Below are 20,896 nucleotides of genomic sequence, written 5' to 3' on the forward strand. Positions count from 1 at the left end.
GAGCTATCATTGATAATCGGCTAAACCTAAAATAATTTATTAACCAAACTACCAAGGACTGCTTCCATAAACTTCATGTCTTAAAAAGAATAAAACCACTTTTCCACTCTCATGACTACAGAACAGTCCCTCAAGCAATAATCTTCTCTAAGTTAGATTATTGCAACTCTATATTATTAGGTCTACCCTCATCTCACACTAAACCTCTTCAGATGGTTCAAAATACGGCAGCCAGAATATTGACAAACACTAGGAGAAGAGATCACATATCTCCAATTCTCAAAGACCTACATTGGTTGCCAATTCACTATAGAATCATATATAAGTCCATTACCTCTATCTACAAAGCTATCCATCAACACTCTCCGCTCAACCTACAAATCCCATTCAGAAAATATACCTCCTCCAGACCCATCAGAGAGTCCTATAGAGATTCTCTACAGGTACCACACCAAAACCTCTCAGCATATAACCTTCAGAGACAGGGCATTCTCCACAGCAGGACCACCTCTATGGAACTCCATTCCACCGGATCTGCGACAGGAACCCTGCCTTCCAACATTCAGGAAAAGATGCAAAACGTGGCTATTTAAGAAAGCCTTTCCAGACCCCAACTGAACCTTAACTCTCCATTAACCGACTCTGACTTTACCTTAACATGGTAAACAATATCTCTGTGAAAGTCCATAACTTAGTAAATACCATAAATTTGTAAATTTGTAAATTTTTTGTTTTTTCTCTCTGTTAAATTCCTATCGATTTTTCACTGCTCCCAGTTGTGTATTTCCCTCTTTTATTGTAACTGCAACGTTTTTCGTTCCGCACCTGTTAATGTTTTTATTGTATCTTCTTTTTACACCCCTTTGTTAATTGTAAACCAGCATGCTGTGATTCCTATCGCGAATGCCAGTATAGAAAAACACAAAATAAATAAATACTTGCACTTATTTCAAAACAAGCCAGTTTGCATTTTCAAAGGGGACCTACAGGGGAAGTTTCCCTTTTAAAATCTCCAAATGGGTCTGCGAGTACAAAGTAGTGTGAAAGTTGCCCTCTCTGTGAATCTCACAACTCATTGAAAGTCGAGGCTCATAGACTGCTACAGATGTGGGTCCTAATGAACCCAATGTCGACAAATTGTTTCTCTATATTCCCACTAGTTTCCAACTCCCTCCTAATAGTTGTGATTTTTCACCAAACTCAATAACGAAAATACTCTCAAATCCATACCTTTAATTAAACTCTCCCTGAATTAATACGTATGGTACCTGTTGCTGTGTAAGTACCACTTTGAAATATTAAGCAGCTTTGGAAGAAAACATTACATAAGTAAATCTTTTTCTTTAAAGTTCTATACTAGGCATAAACAAACTTGCTTATGTGTAATAAGAAGTGTTATATGATAAGGTGGTAATAGTTCATCATTTAGAGGTGGTCAATACAAATGGATACAAAATTGATTAAACATCTACTTTCTAGCCTTTTGGCTTGCATACAAAAATTGATGGTACAAAAAGAAAGCATTTTATCATTTCCAATATATCAAGACATTATTCGTGTTATCGTCTAAGCTGGTTGCCATGGGGGAAAAAGCCTCTTTATTGCAGGTTGTAATAAATTACAACCTTAGCTTTCTAGAGGACAATTTTTAAAGCCATTTACCCAGGCAAATAGCAACTTACTTGGATACATTTGTCTAGCTGAAAACTGCCATTCTCTGTCTGGCTAAAAGCATGTGCAGGTTTCCATAGTGTGCATATGCTAAGCCAAGAAAGACATTCTCAGGGACATGTTCAGGTCAGGGGAGGAAAGCCAGCAAGTGCACTTGAAATTTCAAAACATGCACGGTTATTTCAGTCCCCCTTGACACTCACATAAACAGGAGGTGTAAATTAATCAAGATCTGTTAGCATGCATACTTTATATTAGATAGTTTCTCTTTGAATATTAGCTGCAATCACATATGGTATGAATACCAGCTTATTTTGCAATAAAAATAGTTACTTGGAAGTTACTCTATAAATTGTTATGGCCCTGGAAAGACTGAAAGAGTTGGGGTAATTGTGTAACATCATGCATAAATTAAGCAACAAATGTATGCATATAATGCACCAATTGTCAAAGTGGACTTGCATGCAAAAGTCCACTTTTAAAATTTTCCCAGCAAAACTAACTACATGGACACAATTGCACCTGCTATTTTATTTATTTATTTATTTATTTGACAGTTTTTCTATACCATTAAAATACACATCATATCGGTTTACAACTTAACAAAAAGAAGGAAAATACAATGAAACAGGGGATGGGGAAAACAGGACAACCAAAGACTAATCTATAGGAAGCAGGTAAGAAGTAAAACTTTACCAGAACGAAAACCAATAAAGAGCAATTAAAAAACATGGTATTACAAAATGTAACAGTATTACATAATTACATGAATCGGCATGTTACTATGGAGCAGGGCGCATGTTATAAAATCCAGGGTCGGCGCGCGCCGAGCCTATGCCGAGCCTTATACACCTTGCGCGCGCCGAGCCCAAGGGGAGCCCTGATGGCTTTCCCCGTTCCCTCCAAGGCCGCTCCGAAATTGGCCTTGGAGGGAAATTGCTTTGCAATCCCGCCCACACCCCAGCCCTAACTAAATCCCCCCCATCTTCTGTTTCCGAAGTTAAACCTGCGCTGGCTCACCATCCCAGGCACAGGCTGCTGTGCCGGAGGATTTGGGCCTGCACCGCCACCACCCCCCCCGCCCGGGGGCGGGGGCCGGGAGGGGGGTGGGTTAAGTAGGGGAAGGGAGGGGAAGGTGCGGGGAGGGGGAAGGAAAGTTCCCTCCGATTTCGGAGCGGCCTCAGAGGGAACGGGCTGCGCGCGCAAGTTGCACAAATGTGCACCCGATTGCGCGCGTCGACCCTGGTGTGCGAACAAAAGTATGCGCGCGCTGTTTTTTAAAATGTACTCCTTAAGATACACATAGGGGTAGATTTTATAATTTTGCGCGAGCTCGTACTTTTGTTCGCGCACCAGGCGCGAACAAAAGTACGCTGGATTTTATAAGCTACGCGCGTAGCCGTGCGTATCTTATAAAATCCGGGGTCGGCGCGTGCAAGGGGGTGCACTTTTGTGCAACCTGCGCGCGCCGAGCCCAGCGCGCGCTGCCTGTTCCCTCTGAGGCCGCTCCGATTTCGGAGCGGCCTCAGAGGGAACTTTCCTTCGCCCTCCCCACCCCCCCGGCCCTATCTAAACCCCCCCCTTACTTTTGTTGCACAATTTACGCCTGCTAAAAGCAGACGTAAATCTGCGCATGCCAGCGGGCTGCTGGCGCACCATCACCCAACCCGGGGGCTGTTCCGGAGGCCTCGACCACGCCCCTGGGCCGGCGCCACGCCCCCGGGCCCGCCCCCGAAACGCCACGTCATGCCCCCGAAATGCCGTGTCACTTTCAGAATGCTCCTGACACGCCCCCGACACGCCCCTTTTATGAAGCCCCGGGACTTACGCGCATCCTGGGGCTCTGCGCGTGCCGGCGGCCTATGCAAAATAGGCACGCCGGCGTGCGTAAATCCGGCCGGATTTACACGCACAGGGCATTTAAAATCTGGCCCATACTGAATACTGAGTAACTTCCAAAGTACACACTGTATTGTATAATTGCAGAGGAAGATTGGGGGACTAAAATTTCTTAACATTTTGAGGTCGATATTCAGCGATACTTAGCAGGATAAGTAAGTATCCATCTAAGTGGCAGCCATTGAATATCCAGTTATATCAGCCGCCACCACTTAGCTGAATAATTATTTACCCAGCTAAGCAGATAGCCGTATATCTTGGGGGTAGGAAATGGGCAGGTCGAGGCATGGCAACTTATTTGGTTACCTTAACCACACACATGCCTATATTCAGCCTTATTCTATTATGTTAACTGAAGTTAGGCCGACTCAAAGCAATAGTTATCAGGATATAACTTATCTTCGAATATTCGGCTATTTAGGTCTCCTTTTCTTTCAGTAAAGTACCCCAAAAATCTGTATAGTCCAAGAAAAAATCAGGACAGCTAGCAACCCTAGTCTCAACAGATGCTATAACCATGCTTTAAAGCAGTTGGATTTTTGGTGGGTGAGTCATGTTGTGTGTGCTATTGGATGATGGGAGCTGAGAGACAGAGAATCCAACAGAAAAAATGGCTATATGTGGTGTCCCACCACGTGGCCAAATATTAAAGTGGAACAGGGACAATCTCAGGACAGCCAAGCTACCCTATTTCAGGAGTGATTTAGCAGGCCAATGCAGTCTTGGACAACCCTGTTCCAGTGCATTATGGTATCAAAAGGAAGAATCTAGGTCAACAGGTACTAAACAGTTGGGATGCAAGATAACATGACTGGCCCATTTGTCTCTCTTCTGGAACAGAGACACTGGTCAGCTCTGCAATAGGGGCCAGCAACAAAATCAGAACCATGTCCCTGAGGATGTTGTTTACCTTTCTTGGACCTTTACTAAGGAATTTTGTTTATCATTTGACCTTTTTTCCCTAACCTTTCATGAAAGTCTTTCAGTCTATACATTTGCTACACATTTACGTAGGTCATGCTATTAATGAAATATAAACCAGTTTCTGTATCCATATATTCCTTTTCCTTTTGCCTTTCACCCTACCACAACCCCACAAAGACCACCCTTTGTCTACCCCCACAACCCTCCTCATTCCAGTTGACCCAATCTACCCCTAATACCCCCCTACCCAAACACCCACATCCAATCAGCCCTAACCCCACCCCTATACTTAATTGCCTGCAATTGCCCAACCACCCCTAAAACCCCTATCCACACATTCACCTCTATTGCTTCCAATTGCCCTAACCCATCCCCAAACACCTGCCCCTATTGTCTCTAACTCACCCCAACACCCCAACCTCACCTCTACTCCTAATTGCCCCAACTTACCCCTAACATTCCCTATCCATGCATCCTCCCCTTATTGCCCCAATTGTCCCATAACACCCCAACCCTACTCCTACCCCTAATTATCCCTTACATACCCAAAACGCCCTCTACTCCTACCCCTAATTGCCCCCAAATCCACACTTACCTCTAATTGTTGTTTGGGAAGGAGCAGAGTTAGCCGCATAACTTATGTGGCTAGCTCTTTTCACGCCGAAGGGCTTTTCTAAAGTTAGCTGGGTATACTTATCCGGCTAACTTTAAGATAGCTGGGTATATTCAGCGGTGTGACAGCACCACTGAATATCCCGGTTAAGGTAGCCAGATAGCTGTATCTGGCTAACTTAACTAGCTGCTCTATGACTGATTATAGGCCCCTAAGAGGATAATTTTAGAAGAACTACACATGACTCCCTATATGTGCGTATATGGAGATGTGCAGAAATCCACTTATAGTCTGTCCATATTAGGGATGTGAATCGTTTTTTGACGATTTAATATATCGTCCGATATATTTTAAATTGTCAAAAATCATTAGCGGCGATATTTAATAGGAATTCTTTCCCCGATTTATCGTCGTAAATCGGGGGAAGGGGGAGGGGAAGGGGAGGGCGGGAAAACCGGCACACTAAAACATCCCTAAAACCCACCCCGACCCTTTAAAATAAATCCCCCACCCTCCTGAACCCCCCCAAAAATGTCTTAAATTACCTGGTGTCCAGTGGGGGGGTCCCGTTGTGATCTTCCACTCTCGGGCCACGAGTGCGTTGATAGAAAATGGCGCCAGTGCTACCTTTGCCCTGTCATATGACAGGGCAAAGGTAGCGCCGGCGCCATTTTGGTTCCTGTCCCCGACGTCACGAGCGTAGAAGATCGCTCCCGGACCCCCGCTGGACCCCCAGGGACTTTTGGCCAGCTTGGGGGGGCCTCCTGACCCCCACAAGACTTGCCAAAAGTCCAGCGGGGGTCCGGGAACGACCTCCTGCACTCGAATCGTGTTGCCGTACAGCCGGCGCCATTTTGCAATATGGCCATATGGCCGGCGCCATTTTGCAAAATGGCGCCGGCCGTACGGCAACACGATTCGAGTGCAGGAGGTTGTTCCCGGACCCCTGCTGGACTTTTGCCAAGTCTTGTGGGGGTCAGGAGGCCCCCCAAGCTGGCCAAAAGTCCCTGGGGGTCCAGCGGGGGTCCGGGAGCGATCTTCTACGTTCGTGACGTCGGGGACAGGAACCAAAATGGCGCCGGTGCTACCTTTGCCCTGTCATATGACAGGGCAAAGGTAGCACCGGCGCCATTTTCTATCAACGCACTCGTGGCCCGAGAGTGGAAGATCACAACGGGACCCCCCCACTGGACCCCAGGTAATTTAAGACATTTTTGGGGGGGTTCAGGAGGGTGGGGGATTTATTTTAAAGGGTCGGGGTGGGTTTTAGGGATGTTTTAGTGTGCCGGTTTTCCCGCCCTCCCCCGATTTACGATTTACACGATATTTATAAAAACAAAACCGCGACGATCCGATTCCCAACCCCCCCCAGCCGAAATCGATCGTTAAGACGATCGATCACACGATTCACATCTCTAGTCCATATACGTCTGCACAGATCATAAAATGTGCTTTTACCCCTGGGAATAATTATAAGGAGTATGAGGGCTAAGTATACATTTATCCAGATGATGTACACATTTTGGTACCACGGCAACATTCTTTAAAGAAATCCGTGAAGATGCTTAATACACTATTATTTATTTATTTAATAGAGTAGCAACATGAATGGCTGAATTTCTGACTAATGCAGAAAAGGTAGAGATTTTATGGGCAGAATCTCCCCCTTGAGCCGAAGAGTTTGCTGTAATGCACTGCAATACACTGCTTCAAGTTTGGACTAGTGATTATATACGACCCTGGTAAAAAAAAAAAAAAAAAAAAAGAAGCTAACTTTGAAATTAAGCCTCATACAGGGGGGAGTTATGGGGGTCCTTGTTGTTACTTAAAGAATATTCATCCTATGGAGAAATGTTATTTATTTTGAAAATATCAAGTGGATCACTGAATGTTCTTTGGAAGTGCATTGTATGATTGTGCATTCAGGTATTTTGACTCATGCAGAAATAACAAGCACGGTCTGTAACATCATGAAAATTGATTACTATAAAACTACTTCTCTGGTTTTCTCTGCTATTGCATTGCCATGCCCATAGCAAGTATGGAGAAGTAGAGGTATGAATATGATTACCATAGGGGAATTCAAGGTCTGCAATTTCAACAGCAATGCAGACACAGGACGTGTGTGCCACTAGACCAGAGATGACTTTCTCTTAGAGGCTAGAGTTAACAACCGTATGCTAGGCTGACTAGATAACATTATTTGTTCACACTTCTATTCATAAACATTCCATTTGTGTGGATTCAATTTTTAGACTCTTGAAATCTCTTTCATACATCTTGTTTCTGTGGGTAAAGCGTTTTACAGAATAACTAAATGTAATATAATGTATGTAAGTGAATTTGTCCTCATAAGGATTTATGTTGTGTGTTTACATTTTACTGGGGAGTTGTGTGTGTTTGTGGAGGGGGTTAGGGGAGGGATATAGAAAACAGCTGATCCTGTGGCTTTATAGTGTAACATTTTGTAGGATATTTTATGCTTTTTTTTTAATGAACCTCATTTGGGCCTTATTATTGTGCTTCTGAGCTTCCCTTTTTACTTTTCTTTTAAGAGAGAAGAAGGAGACACACACTACATGGTCAGCTACTTTTCTTGCTCAAAGCTGGATCTTTAAAACTACCAGAAATTCACCCTTTTGCCATTGGCATTTGAGGCAATTCCTAGATATTTATCACATTTTTCATCAGTTTCAGTACTGAACTTTGCAACCTGTTATTAATATTCATGGTTGCTATGGATTGAAGCCAGCTTTATAGGCCCATCACCGTAATTTGCAGTATTTAATTTAACGCTAGCAGAAGTACATTAGACGACCACAGAGAGCTAGGAACTTCACTGTGCTTTATTTCTAGCTGTGTGTATATATGCACAGCAGTTCCTCTCCCAGCATCTGAGCCTCCTCCTGTTACTTGAAGCTGGCTCAAACTAACCTACTTTAGCCCCCCTCCCCCCTTCATTCAGTAGGGTGAAGATTTATGCTCATGCTCATCGTTTATAAAAAATTCTGAAATAATAACTTATCTGCTTTTTTCAGAAAATAATTCCAACTCACACTGGTATGGCTGTTATTTTCCCTTAAATTTTTCAAGTTCATCTAAAGTTCTAGACTATGAAATACAATGGTGTCCCCTAGTGGAAAAATATTGCAATTTCAGTTTCCTATTTTGCACATCAAGTAATTAATTTGGACAAGCTTGAAACTTGCAAGTAGTAGCTTCAGTCATCAAGGCTTCAACCATAGCTATTGTCCATTCACATATTATACTCATAATCATTCATAATTCCTTAAAAAAAAGTACAAAAAACCTCTATTAAATCTAAAAATCAATTCTTCACTTACATCATTCTTGGATTAATAAAGGAGACTGGACATAATGGGGTTCATTTTAAAAGTTACGTGCGTGGGGCACATTTGTGCGCGCCATGCGGCGCGCACAAATGTACACCCGATTTTATAACATGCGTGCGCTGCTGCGCGCATATTATAAAATCCGGGATTGGCGCGCGCAAGGGGGTGCACACTTGTGCACCTTGCACGCACCGAGCCCTAGGGGAGGCCCGATGACGTTCCCCGTTTCCTCCAAGGCCGCTCCGAAATCGGAGCGGTCTTGGAGGGAACTTTTTTTTTGGTCCCCCCACCTTTCCCTCCCTTCCCCTATCTAACCCATCCCCCAGCCCTACCTAAATCCGGCTGCCAGTGCGCCATGCCCCTGGACCACCCCCGGACCGCCACCACGCCCCCGGCTCACTGCCATGCCCCCAGCCACGCCCCTGACCTCCCCTTTTTCGAAGCCCCAGGCCATACGAGCGGCCCGGGGCTTGCACGCGCCACCAAGCCTATGCAAAATAGGCTCGTTGTGCGCAGGGGTAGGTTTTCGGGGGTTACGCGTGTATCCCTTTGAAAATATACCCCAATGTATCAGAGTTCTTTAAAGGTTCCCATTACAAAAATTAGGGAAAGTTTGATTCTTGGTTAATATGATTGGGCTACCACTCATAAATTTCAACCATGTGCTACTTCTGTGGGACAGAAGAGTGATTGAATTGAGTGAATGTTTGTACAGGACGACCATCCAGTATGAACAGGAATGTCAATTCTAGATTTTCATCTCTGTTGTAGCTTGTTATAATATTGAGAAGCTCCCAACATATTTGAAAATAAAGAGATGGTAACTTTCAAACTAGCATACAGGCACACATGTGCGCACATATCAGCCTGCACCCAGGGTCGTGGCTATTTTCTAACGTGTGTATATATGCATGCATGTTATAAAATAGCTTGGCCACATGCACATGCGCACCAAACTTTAAATGGGCACACTCATGGGTGCACAAATTCCATTTCTACCATAGAAATCAGGGGATTATAAAAGGGGTGTGCTGACACTACTCCCAGTTTTACTAGTTTGTCCTCAGTTTTCCCACTTAAGACACAGGTCCTCAAACCCTCCCTAGTTTAGTAGCTTTCACTCATCCCATTAGCCCCAACCTTTAAAAACCCATAGATCTGCCTGTCTATCTTTATTTTTTAACTTACACATCATCCATAGCCGAAGTAAAAATTATGTAGCAGGGGGGCCTCTGCGCATGCCGGATTATGTAAGCATTTACGATTCATACCCCGAAATGTCCATGCCCCACTCAGACCATGCCTACACCCCATCCCTTTTAAAAACCTCTTTAGATATGTGTATATCTCACTGGCTTTTAAAATCTGCTTGGTGTGCACAAGTCTGCCTTATTCATACATCCCTGAATATTGCATGTGTCAGGCTTTTAAAATTCACCTTAATTAATCGACAAAAACAGGACTTACTTCCTCCTTTTGATCCGGATTCATGTCTAAAATTTGAATATTGTGATGCCACATTCAAGGCTGCAACTCTTAAACCTTTCCTATATTGATCTGTAATCTATTAAATAGACTGATATCCATGAAAGGACTTTAGTACAAGTAACCAGAATTTTCAGAATCTACAGCAGTGGTCTAGTAGCTAGAAATAAGGGAAAATCAGGCTTTAAATCTTCCAGTGACTTTGAACAAGTAATTCATATCCTTTTTATATAAATTTGTGTTAGAATATTTTTAATTATGATTTCTTTGCACTGTTTGGCTCTGAGTCCTTATTTGTCGTAGAGCAGTAGAGAAATGTGAAAATGAAATGAAATGGGAGGACATTTTTCAAAGTAATTTATGCTGGAAAAAAGCATTTTACCTACATCAATCATCTGAAAATTGCCTTCCCTCAATTCAGCTAAAGGTATGCATATTCTTCCACAGTGTATGTACTTACAGCCACATTGAGAGGGAGCACACCTAGGGACATTTTTAGGTAGGCGGAGCAAACTTATATGCAATGATTACATTGTCAAATCTTTGTGTATATTTTTGACGCACAAAAGTCAGGAGCAAGTGACCATGTGCACTTTATACCCATGAAAGCAAAAGTGGGCACGGATTTTGCTTTGAAATCTAATGCAAAACTTGGGGGGTAGGGTGGGTAGTGAAGTACGCTGTAGATTCTGAAAATTCTGGTTACTTGTACTAAACTCCTTTCTATTACATGCTTAGCTAATACTAGCAAGGGTCAATTATACTAGCTAGGGTTTAATTATACTAGCTAGGGTTCTCTTATGCAGAAAATAATTATAATTAAAAGCTTACCAATAACATGAAGCAATTATCCCTTTAAAGTCTCTCTTGTAGTCAGTCAAGTTTTTTCTCACTCCGCTCACTGTACTGTTCTTAACAGTGGTTTAAATAGACAGAATAGCCTGGTCGGTGGGGGCACAGATTTTGTGTAAATTAAAAAATAAAGATAGACAGGCAGATCTATGGGTTAAGCTCTGGAATTCATTGCCAGAGGATGTGGTTACAGTAATTATTATAACTGGGTTTAAAAAATGTTTTGTATTAGTTTGTAGATGAAAAATCCATAATATGCTATTAATTATAAGTAATAGTAGCTTGAGTTTAATTTAATGTTCGGGTACTTTCCAAGTATTTGTGACTTTGGCTTCTGTTGGAAACAGGATATTGGGCTTGATGGACTGTTCATCTGACCCAATATGGCATATCTTATATTCTTTTGTTCTTATGTGCAAAATATGCAATGGAAAAGGGGGAAGTGGATAACAAAAGTCAGCTAAATAAGTCACAAAAGGAGTCCAAGAAAAGCAGTAACCTGAACGAGAAAAGCTGGAAAGCTATGAGCACAAATGCTCATAGTTTGGGCAATAAAATCCCAGATCTGCAAGCCCTAATGGTGGAGGCGGACTTGGACATTGTTGCTGTCACGGAGACGTGGTTCACGGAATCTCATGATTTGGATATGGCCATCCCGGGCTATAACTTGTTGAAGGACGGAGAGGACAGAAAAGGGGGAGGAGTGGCTCTTTATATCAAAAACAATATCCAAGCATCTGAGCTGCAAGGAAGCAAAGAAAAAGCATTATGGGCCATCCTAAAAAAAGATGATGGGGCATCCATTTTTATTGGAGTGGTTTACAGGCCCCCAAATCAAATGGAAGAACTTGACAGAGATCTAGTTGAAGTCATCCAAAAGATGGGAAAGAAGGGAGAAGTGGTGATTGTTGGAGATTTTAATCTGCCGGATGTAGACTGGAGAATCCCTTCTGCAGAATCTAACAGTAGTAGAGAGATAGTGGATGCCCTGCAAGGGGCTCTGTTCAAACGAATGGTAATGGAACCCATGAGGGAGGGAGCTATACTCAATTTAGTGCTCACTAATGGAGATCATGTCTTTAATGTCTGAGTGGGAGCCCACCTCAGCACCAGTGATCATCAAACGGTACGGTTTCATATCGCAAATCGGATACAGAGAAGTCACACGAAGACCCGAGTTTTGCAGTTCAAAAACACGGACTTTGTTGAATTGGAGAAGTATCGGGAGGAAGAACTAGAAGGCTGGGAGAAAATGAGAGATGTGGAACAACAGTGGGCCAAACTAAAAGGAACAATTACCAAGGCAACTAATCTATATGTTAGAAAAGTAAAGAAAAGCAAGAGAAAAATGAAAACTATCTGGTTCTCAAAGGAGGTGGCTGATAAAATAAAAGCTAAAAGAACAGCGTTTAAGAAATATAAAGGATCCCAAAGGGAGGATCACAAGGAAGAATATCTGGTGGAATTGAGGAAGATAAAGAAAGTAATTAAGAAAGCAAAAAGTCAAGTGGAAGAAGAGGTAAAGTGAGGTAACAAAACATTTTTTAGATACATGAGAGAAAGGAGAAAAGTCCAAAGTGGTATAGTGAAATTGAAAGGTGAAAAGGATCAATGTGTGGAGGGAGATGAAGAAATGGTAGAAATATTAAACGAATATTTCAGCTCAGAGTTCACTAAAGAGGACCCTGGAGAAGGACCGTCGCTAGTTATCAAGAAACTGGAGGGGAGTGGAGTAGATGAAACTCTGTTTACAGAAGAGAATATATGGGAAGAGCTAGGAAAACTGAAAGTGGACAAAGCCATGGGGCCTGATGAGTTTCATCCCAGGATACTGCGGGAGCTCAGAGATGTGCCTGCAGGTCAGCTGCATGACCTGTTCAATAGATCCCTAGAAATGAGAGTGGTGCCGAGTGATTGGAGAAGAGCGGTGGTGGTCCCGCTTCACAAGAGTGCGAGCAAAGAGGAGACTGGAAACTACAGGCCGGTTAGCCTTACCTCAGTGGTGGGAAAAGTAATGGAGTCGCTGCTGAAAGAAAGAATAGTGAACTATCTTCAGTCAGAAGAATTTCTGGACCAGAGGCAGCATGGATTCACCAGGGGAAGGTCCTGTCAGACAAATCTGGTTGACTTTTTTGATTGGGTGACTAGGGAATTGGATCAAGGAAGAGTGCTCAATGTCATCTACTTGAATTTCAGCAAAGCTTTTGATACGGTCCTGCACAGGAGGCTTGTGAATAAAATGAGAAGCTTAGGAGTGAGTGCCAAGGTGGTGGTCTGGATTGCAAACTGATTGACGGAGAGAAGACAATGTGTGATAGTAAATGGAACTTACTCTGAAGAGAGCGGTATTAAGCGGAGTGATGCAAGGATCGGTGTTTGGACCAGTCCTGTTCAATATCTTTGTGAGCGACATTGCGGACGGCATAGAAGGAGTGGAGAGAATGAGATGGGATTTAAGGAAGCTGGAAGAGTGGTCGAAGATATGGCAGCTGAGATTCAATGCCAAGAAGTGCAGAGTCATGCATATGGGATGTGGAAATCTGAAAGAACTGTATTTGATGGGGGGTGAAGGGCTGATGTGCACGGAGTAGGAAGGAGACCTTGGGGTGATAGTGTCAAACGATCTGAATTCGGCGAAACAATGTGACAAGGTGATAGCTAAAACCAGAAGAATGCTGGGCTGCATAGAGAGAGGAATATCTAGTAGGAAAAGGGAAGTGATTATCCCATTGTACAGGTCCTTGGTGAGGTCTCACCTGGAGTACTGTGCTCAGTTCTGGAGACTGTATCTCCGAAGGGACAGAGACAGGATGGAGGCAGTCCAGAGAAGGTCAACCAAAAAGGTGGAGGGTCTTCATAAAATGACTTATGAGGAGAGATTGAAGAACCTAAATATGTATACCCTGAAGGAGAGGAGGAGCAGGGGTGATATGATACAGACTTTCAGATACTTGAAAGGTTTCACTGATCCATGATCAACAACAAACCTTTTCCGTTGGAAAACAATCAGTAGAACTAGGGGTCACAATTTGAAACTCCAGGGAGGAAAACTTAGAACCAATGTCAGGAACTATTTCTTTACAGAGAGGGTGGTAGATGCCTGGAATGCCCTTCCGGAGGAAGTGGTGAAGACTAAAACTGTGAAGGATTTCAAAGAGGCATGGGAGAAACACTGTGGATCCATAAAGGTTAGAGGATGGGTATGAAAAGAAGAGCCATGGGGGTGGCTTTCTGGAATAGTGGCTACTACCTGGTGATTACTACCCTTATTCAATAAGCCTTCACATGGTTAATGCATATTTTAGTGATTAACTCATTAATGTTCCTGTTATTTATTTTAATTATTAATATATATTTTAGGAATTTTTTTATTTTCTTATTTACATAAAAAAACTCAAAACTTGGCTGTTCATACAAGCCTTCCCTGATCCATCAGACTCTCATTAGATATCTAATCCGCTCATGAATATGGAACTTCGCTCCTCCAACATTCACCTCATTTTCTAGTTATCTACCCTAATAAATTAACTGGCTAGACCAGACTCGGACATGACTCACTGTATTTAATTTAATACCCTCTTAAGGCCTTTCTTCTTCCAGCTGAATCAGCTTCCATGTTCATGGTCCTTGTTTTATGTAACTTTTTCTGCTTTTTTGCTTTTTTGCTTCCTCTAAGTATAAAAAGTTGTTCATTATTTTATATTTATCTACCCCCTGTTCGATGTAAACCGACCTGATATGGTATTCAACCTTGAAGGTCGGTATAGAAAAATGTTAAATAAATAAATAAATTTATAATTGATATTTTATATACAAGAGTTTTTATGATTGTATTTGTTATTTTATTTAATTTGTGCTATATTTTGTGAACCGTTACGATTGCTTGTCTTAGTGATGGTATAGAAAACAATAAATAAATAAATAAAATAATGCAACTCCAACATTGCTCTCTGCTTCAATGGCAAGGGGAAATGTGGAAAAGAGGATTTGCATTCAGACAACAACCAATAAGGACTGAACTTCACAGTCTGGGTAAACAAATAAGCATGGGGGTAGCTTGCTTATTGCGGCGGTTACTACCCTAAACCAATTAAGCCTGATACTTCACTTTGAATGCATATACAGCGTTGCTTCAATGGCAGGTGAATTGTGGAAAAGAGGATTTACATTCAGACAACATCCAACAAGGCATTGATCTGTGCAGTCTGGGTAAACAAATATTGGAGTATCTTGCTTGATGTGGCAGTTACTAACCTTAACCATTAAGCCTTATGGTTCACCTTTGATGCAACTCCAACAATACTCTCTGCATCAATGGCATGGAGTGGCAGGAAATTCGAATCAAACAGTTACCAACAAGGGCCCTGAACTTGGTAGTCGGTTAAACTGATAAGTATGGGAAAATAAGTGTGGAAGCTTGATGGGCAGATTGGATGGGCTGGTCTGTGTGCATGAGAGAAAGTATATGTGTGAGAGAAAGCATGTACATCTGTATATGAGAAAGCTTATGTATGTGAATTTTAATAACCTGTGTGAATTTTAATAACCTTTCCTTTCTCTTCCTTCTCAGCCAAGTTCTTATCACCCTGTTATATGTAACTGCCTTTTCAACACCATTGTTATAGTTATGTTTACTATGCACCCCTGTTTTATGTGAACCAGCACGATGTGACTGCTGTCTCGAATGCCGGTATATAAATCTGAAATAAATAAATAAATAAATAAAATGTGTGTAAGTGAAAGAGTGTGTGTGAATGTGCAAATGTGAGTGTGAAATAAAGTGCATGTATTTCTGTGTGTGTATATGTGTAAGAAAGTGTGTGTGGGGGAGAGAAATAGATTACATGTTTATATGTGAGAGAAAGCATGTGTATGTGTGTGTGTACATGTGACAGTGAGAAAACATATATGTGTGTGTGTGTATGTGAGAGAGCAAGTGTATGTTTCTGTATGTGTAAATGAAAGAGAAGAATGTTTGTGAGTAAAAGTCCCCCTTCTCTCCTCCTACTAATTCATGACAATCTCAGGACACCTAGAAATCAAACGTTCCCAAGTATAGAGAGTAGAGTATTTTTTTCCCTTAATAATTTTAAATATTGGGGGCCAAATATTCTGGCTATCTCTTAGCCGGAGAACTTTGTGGGAAAATCATGGAAGTGCTTCTTAGCTGGATAATTCTGCTAAGTAGTGCTGCCCCGATCCAGCTAAGTAGCAGAAATAAGACTTAAGGCCAGATTTTTAATGGCCCGCGCGCGTAAAACACAGGGGTTGTGTGCACGGCTGGGCCTTGTATGCACCGGGTGCATTTTAAAAGGGGCCCAGCCGCACACGAAAACCGTTATGTGCACAAGAGCTGGGCCTCGGCAGGGAGGGGCGGAGAGGGGGCCATCTGGGTGCGGGGTGGGGCTGGAAGCACCTGGTACAGTGGCCATTTGCCGCTGTGCCAGCATGCAAAACTTACTACAGCTCCTTTGCAGGAGAGAAAAAAAAGGTAAAAAAATGGGGGGGGGGGGGGGCGCCCTAGGATAGGGATGGGATCAGGTGGGGAAGGGGAAGGGAGGTTAGGGTAGGGGGTAGGAAAGTTCGCTCCCAGTCCGCTATGCTACCTTGCGCACGCCGCCACAGATTTTATAACATGCGCACACTGGCATGTGCATTTTATAAAATCGTGCGTCCATGTGCACGTGCCAGATAGCACGCACACATGGACAAGCACGTGCATTTTTTAAAAATCTACCCCATAGGCTGATAAGTTGTCCATCTAAGTTAGACCTGTTTAAGCGAGCATATTATTAATTTTGTCAGGAAGTTAGATGATTAAGACCAGAGCAGCATGCAAGTTTCAATGCAGACATCTATGTATTGTTTTAATTCTGTGCATTTCAAATTTTTATGATTGTTTTTTTGTACATCACTTAGATTCATGTGAAGCGATTCACAAATTTTAATAAAGACAAAGGTAAAGATAGCTGTGCCAGTGAATATCCCTGTAACTTAGCCGGATAAGTTATATCCGGTTAACCGGGTAATTCATGGAAATACCCTAGAGCCTTATGGTGCGATAAAAGGGGTCTAACATGTGATAAATGCGTGATTTTTATCACATTGCGCATTTCCATGCAAATATGATAACGGGTATGCAAATGCTAGAAAATTATGCAAATCTCACCACATTTTACATACTAACATTGGATTTAAGTCTACCTTTTTATGTGTGATAGAGGGAAAAAACAGTTTATATTGTGCCATAGGGCCTCATTTACCAATATCGCATTAAGGGGTGTTTCCCATGCAAATGAGGCTTTTTTCGTGCAGCGGGAAAGCTTCGCATGCTGCGATGTTTTCGCCATTCGTGAATACATTTGCCCAAATCGCGAAGTTTCCCCGGTGCGCGATAAAACACCCAAAGAATCATCACAGTGCATGATATTTCCAGACAGCCTGTTTCAGTGGAGAGAGAGAGAGAGAGAGAGAGAGAGAGAGAGAGAGAGAGAGAGAGAGAGAGAGAGAGAGAGAGAGAGAGAGAGAGAGAGAGAGACACTGACTTGCTATAGGTCCTACTCCCTAGACAGGTATTTGTATCCCTATGAGAGGCCCACCTAGTAACTCGAGGTGGGGATTAGGTATTAGTGTAGGGGGTTGGGGGCCACTTTCACATTCAACGTGAGACGTACGAACAGAACAGTGGTCTCTTGTGAAGATTTGATGGCCTACGGAGTGGAGAAACTCACTCCAAGAAGAGATTTGGGCAATGTTCCCTCCACCTAGTTTGATGGACACTCTACCTGGGCAACAACAAGCTAGGTGGAGAGAACATTGTCCAAATCTCATCTTGGAGTGAGTTTCCCCACTCCGAAGGCCATCAAATCTTCACAAGAGACCACTGTTCTGTTCGTACGTCTCACGTTGAATGTGAAAGTGGCCTCCAACCCCCTACACTAATACCTAATCCCCACCTCGAGTTACTAGGTGGGCCTCTCATAGGGATACAAATACCTGTCTAGGGAGTAGGATCTATAGCAAGTCTCTCTCTCTCTCACTCTCTCTCTCTCACTCTCTCTCTCTCTCTCTCCCCTGATATAAGCCATTTGGAATTGTTGTGGACTGTGATAATCCTTTACTGGCCTCTAGCGCACAATGTAACACGATTAGCGCTAATTTATCTCCCGTGGTAACTCCTTGGAAAATGACCCCCATAGTGGCTATTATCATGGGCAATAAAACGAGGGCTTCTCTGATACACACCTACACAGCCCTGTCTGGCCAAATAAAATACCTTTTCTTACCTGCCCTGTCTTTCTAAATCTTTGAAGTAAGGGGGAAGCATACTAGTAGTGTGATACTGGCTGCTTCACTGGCCCACTTACGCGATAGAAGCAGGATTTGCGCGCACATGTGAGCGTCCATTTCAAATAGGGCACACATGTACATGTGTTCAGTCCATGTTATACTAAGCATGCATATATGTGCTTATGTTATACTAGTTGTGGCCATTGTATTACATATGCGTGTATATGCAAGCATGGTATAAAATAGGCTGGACACATGTACATGTGCGCACAATTTTAAGTGGGCACGTACATCTGCGCATAAGTATATGCGTGTACATCTATTGGTCTCCCCCCACATATCTACTCCTCACCCCTTTTTTCTATATTTTTCATATGTGCATGTAGCGGTAGATATCCACGTACTTGGTCAGCTTTGAAAAGCTGCTTGGTGCGTGCCTGCCAGAGTTTTACACATTTCTCCCGGTTTGGACACATGATGCACTAATGCATCGCACACCATAATACTTTGTCCCTTGATGCAAGATTTTATTGTGGGTTATGAAATTTACCTATACAATCCAGTTTTTAAGAAATTTGTCTAATCACGCCCGTTTTTTATCACAGTTGCTAATGCGCCATAATTCCATGGAATTTATAGCAATTTGATGAATCTAGGTCATAGTTACTTAGCCGTTTAGGCTTTAAATATCAACCTCTGGGCCTTTGCATGCTGCTTTGAAATATTTTATTGGTGTTTGGAATTTTTTTATGAGTTTTTAATTATTATTGGATTTTATTTTCGTAAACTGTTTGAAATATCTGCTCTTTTTATTAGTATGGTTTTATTACTATTGATATTATATTTCTTGACTTTTTTTTATGAAGAATGATAATGTTTCTATTTTTGCATTGTTACATTGCATATGGAGTCTGGCTTGTGATTTCCAGTTCAGTTTTTGTCTGCATGTTTCTGTTTATATTTATTGCTCTCTTTATTTTGTTTAGGTGAGGGATCTGTTGGGGTTCTGCACTTGTGAACGAGCTATGTTATTCTGCTAGCATGTAGATGCTGTGTCGGGATCACTTACAGCCCGGCTTGATCTGTTTTGCAAATAGGAATTGTGTTGGTGTTTTAGGGCCTGGTATATTATCGCCTTTTTATAGGTAGTGTTTTTACTGTTTTGAGTGTTGGCTGTTAGTATTGTTCTGGCATGGCAGGTTTACAATTGTATTTCATTTATTTATGGCATTCTGATGCTCAAGCCGCACTTAAAATGTGTTACAATAAGCCTAATACCATATGTATTTTTTTTTACCTATAACCTTACCCATCACTGCAAGCTGGAATGCTCACCCATAGTGTTGCGCCCCCCTTGTTCGTGTCTGGCCCGCGAATGGGCCTGCTTACCTCTCTGGCTCTCCTGCAGGTCACGGGTCCGCCTCCCCAGTGGCAGCTGCAAGCTCTTCTAGGCCCAGGCATCCCGCGGCGGCGGTCGCTGGGCCTTCCACTGTGTACCAGGCCTCACGTCAGAGTTTGGCGTCTCCCGCAGCATTGGCCATGCCCCTATGCACACGCACACGGACTGCCCGGCCTCTTGTAGGCCAAGGGCATGTTTTAGCTCTGTGGCGTGCCCTGATTGAAGGAACTACTTAAGGAAATCCCTGCTTGCACTTCCTTGCCTTGGCAATCGGGTCGGCATTGTGTGCTAGATTATCACTGTGCTACTAAGCCTTGTTCCAATCTTGTTCCAGTCTCGTTCCAGGATCCTTGTGTTCCAGCCTTGTTCCTGCATCCTATTGTTCCAGCGTCCTTCTGTTCCAGTGTTCGTCTGTCCGTCTCCCCAGGTAATACCCTCGGACTGTCTCTCTGATACTGACCTCAGCCTGTTCCTTGACCTCACTGCCTGCTGCCTACCTTCTGACCTCTGCCTGACTTGTGACCTCATCTGACCTCTGGAACCTGACCTCTGCATTGTTGACCACTCCTCGGACTGACCCTTGGATTCTGACCTCTGCCTGTTTGACTACGTCTCCTGATTCTGGCTCTGTCCCTTGCCTTGTCATCGCCTACGTTGTTCTGGTCTTCCTTTTTCCATCAGACCTACGATCTCGTCCGACCTTGCTCTCTTCCTGTCCGTGGGCACACCTGTCTACTACCTCTCCAGGAGACCCTGCGAGGCCCACCTAAGTCCAAGTGGCCCGGATCCCTATGGGCTTCTCCCGGGAGGACCTCAGGCTTTCAGTGGTGAAGCTCATCCTAGCCTCTGTCTCCTTCAGTGCTCTGCCCTCTGGGGGTAGGTGCTTCCTGGTCCCTACCAGGGAGCCGTTCTCAACTGCTCCAGGACAAGGGTCCACCCCCGAGCGCAACACATAGGTGTATTACAACAGCTTGCACAAAATGTATGTAATTTCTATTCAGAGAGAGTACTTATATTTCCCTTGTATTATTCTTAACAATAAAAGTAATATTTAGGCTTTATTTTTTTGTTCCGCTATGGATTGTAATACATGTCATACATGTGATCATTGCTGTCAGGTATGGGAAAAAGGATGAGAACCATTGCCTTATATGATCAGGGTAGTTTTTCACTTCTTACCTGATTTACAGCATCCAGGACCTTGATCTGATGAATTTCACACAGATACAATTCTTGGATTATATGGGTATGTTAGGAAAATTTGTCATAGTCTGGTAATAGTATGTAGACATTAACTTTAGTATGGCATTCAGATTTTGTCTTCCTATGATCACTGGACCATTTTGTTATTTGTTTCTATTATAATTTTCATAGAAGAAGCATCACTGTATTGAAGTCATTTCATCTATT

The sequence above is a fragment of the Rhinatrema bivittatum genome, chromosome 6 (assembly GCF_901001135.1).
Source record: "Rhinatrema bivittatum chromosome 6, aRhiBiv1.1, whole genome shotgun sequence".
Taxonomy (NCBI): Eukaryota; Metazoa; Chordata; class Amphibia; order Gymnophiona; family Rhinatrematidae; genus Rhinatrema; species Rhinatrema bivittatum.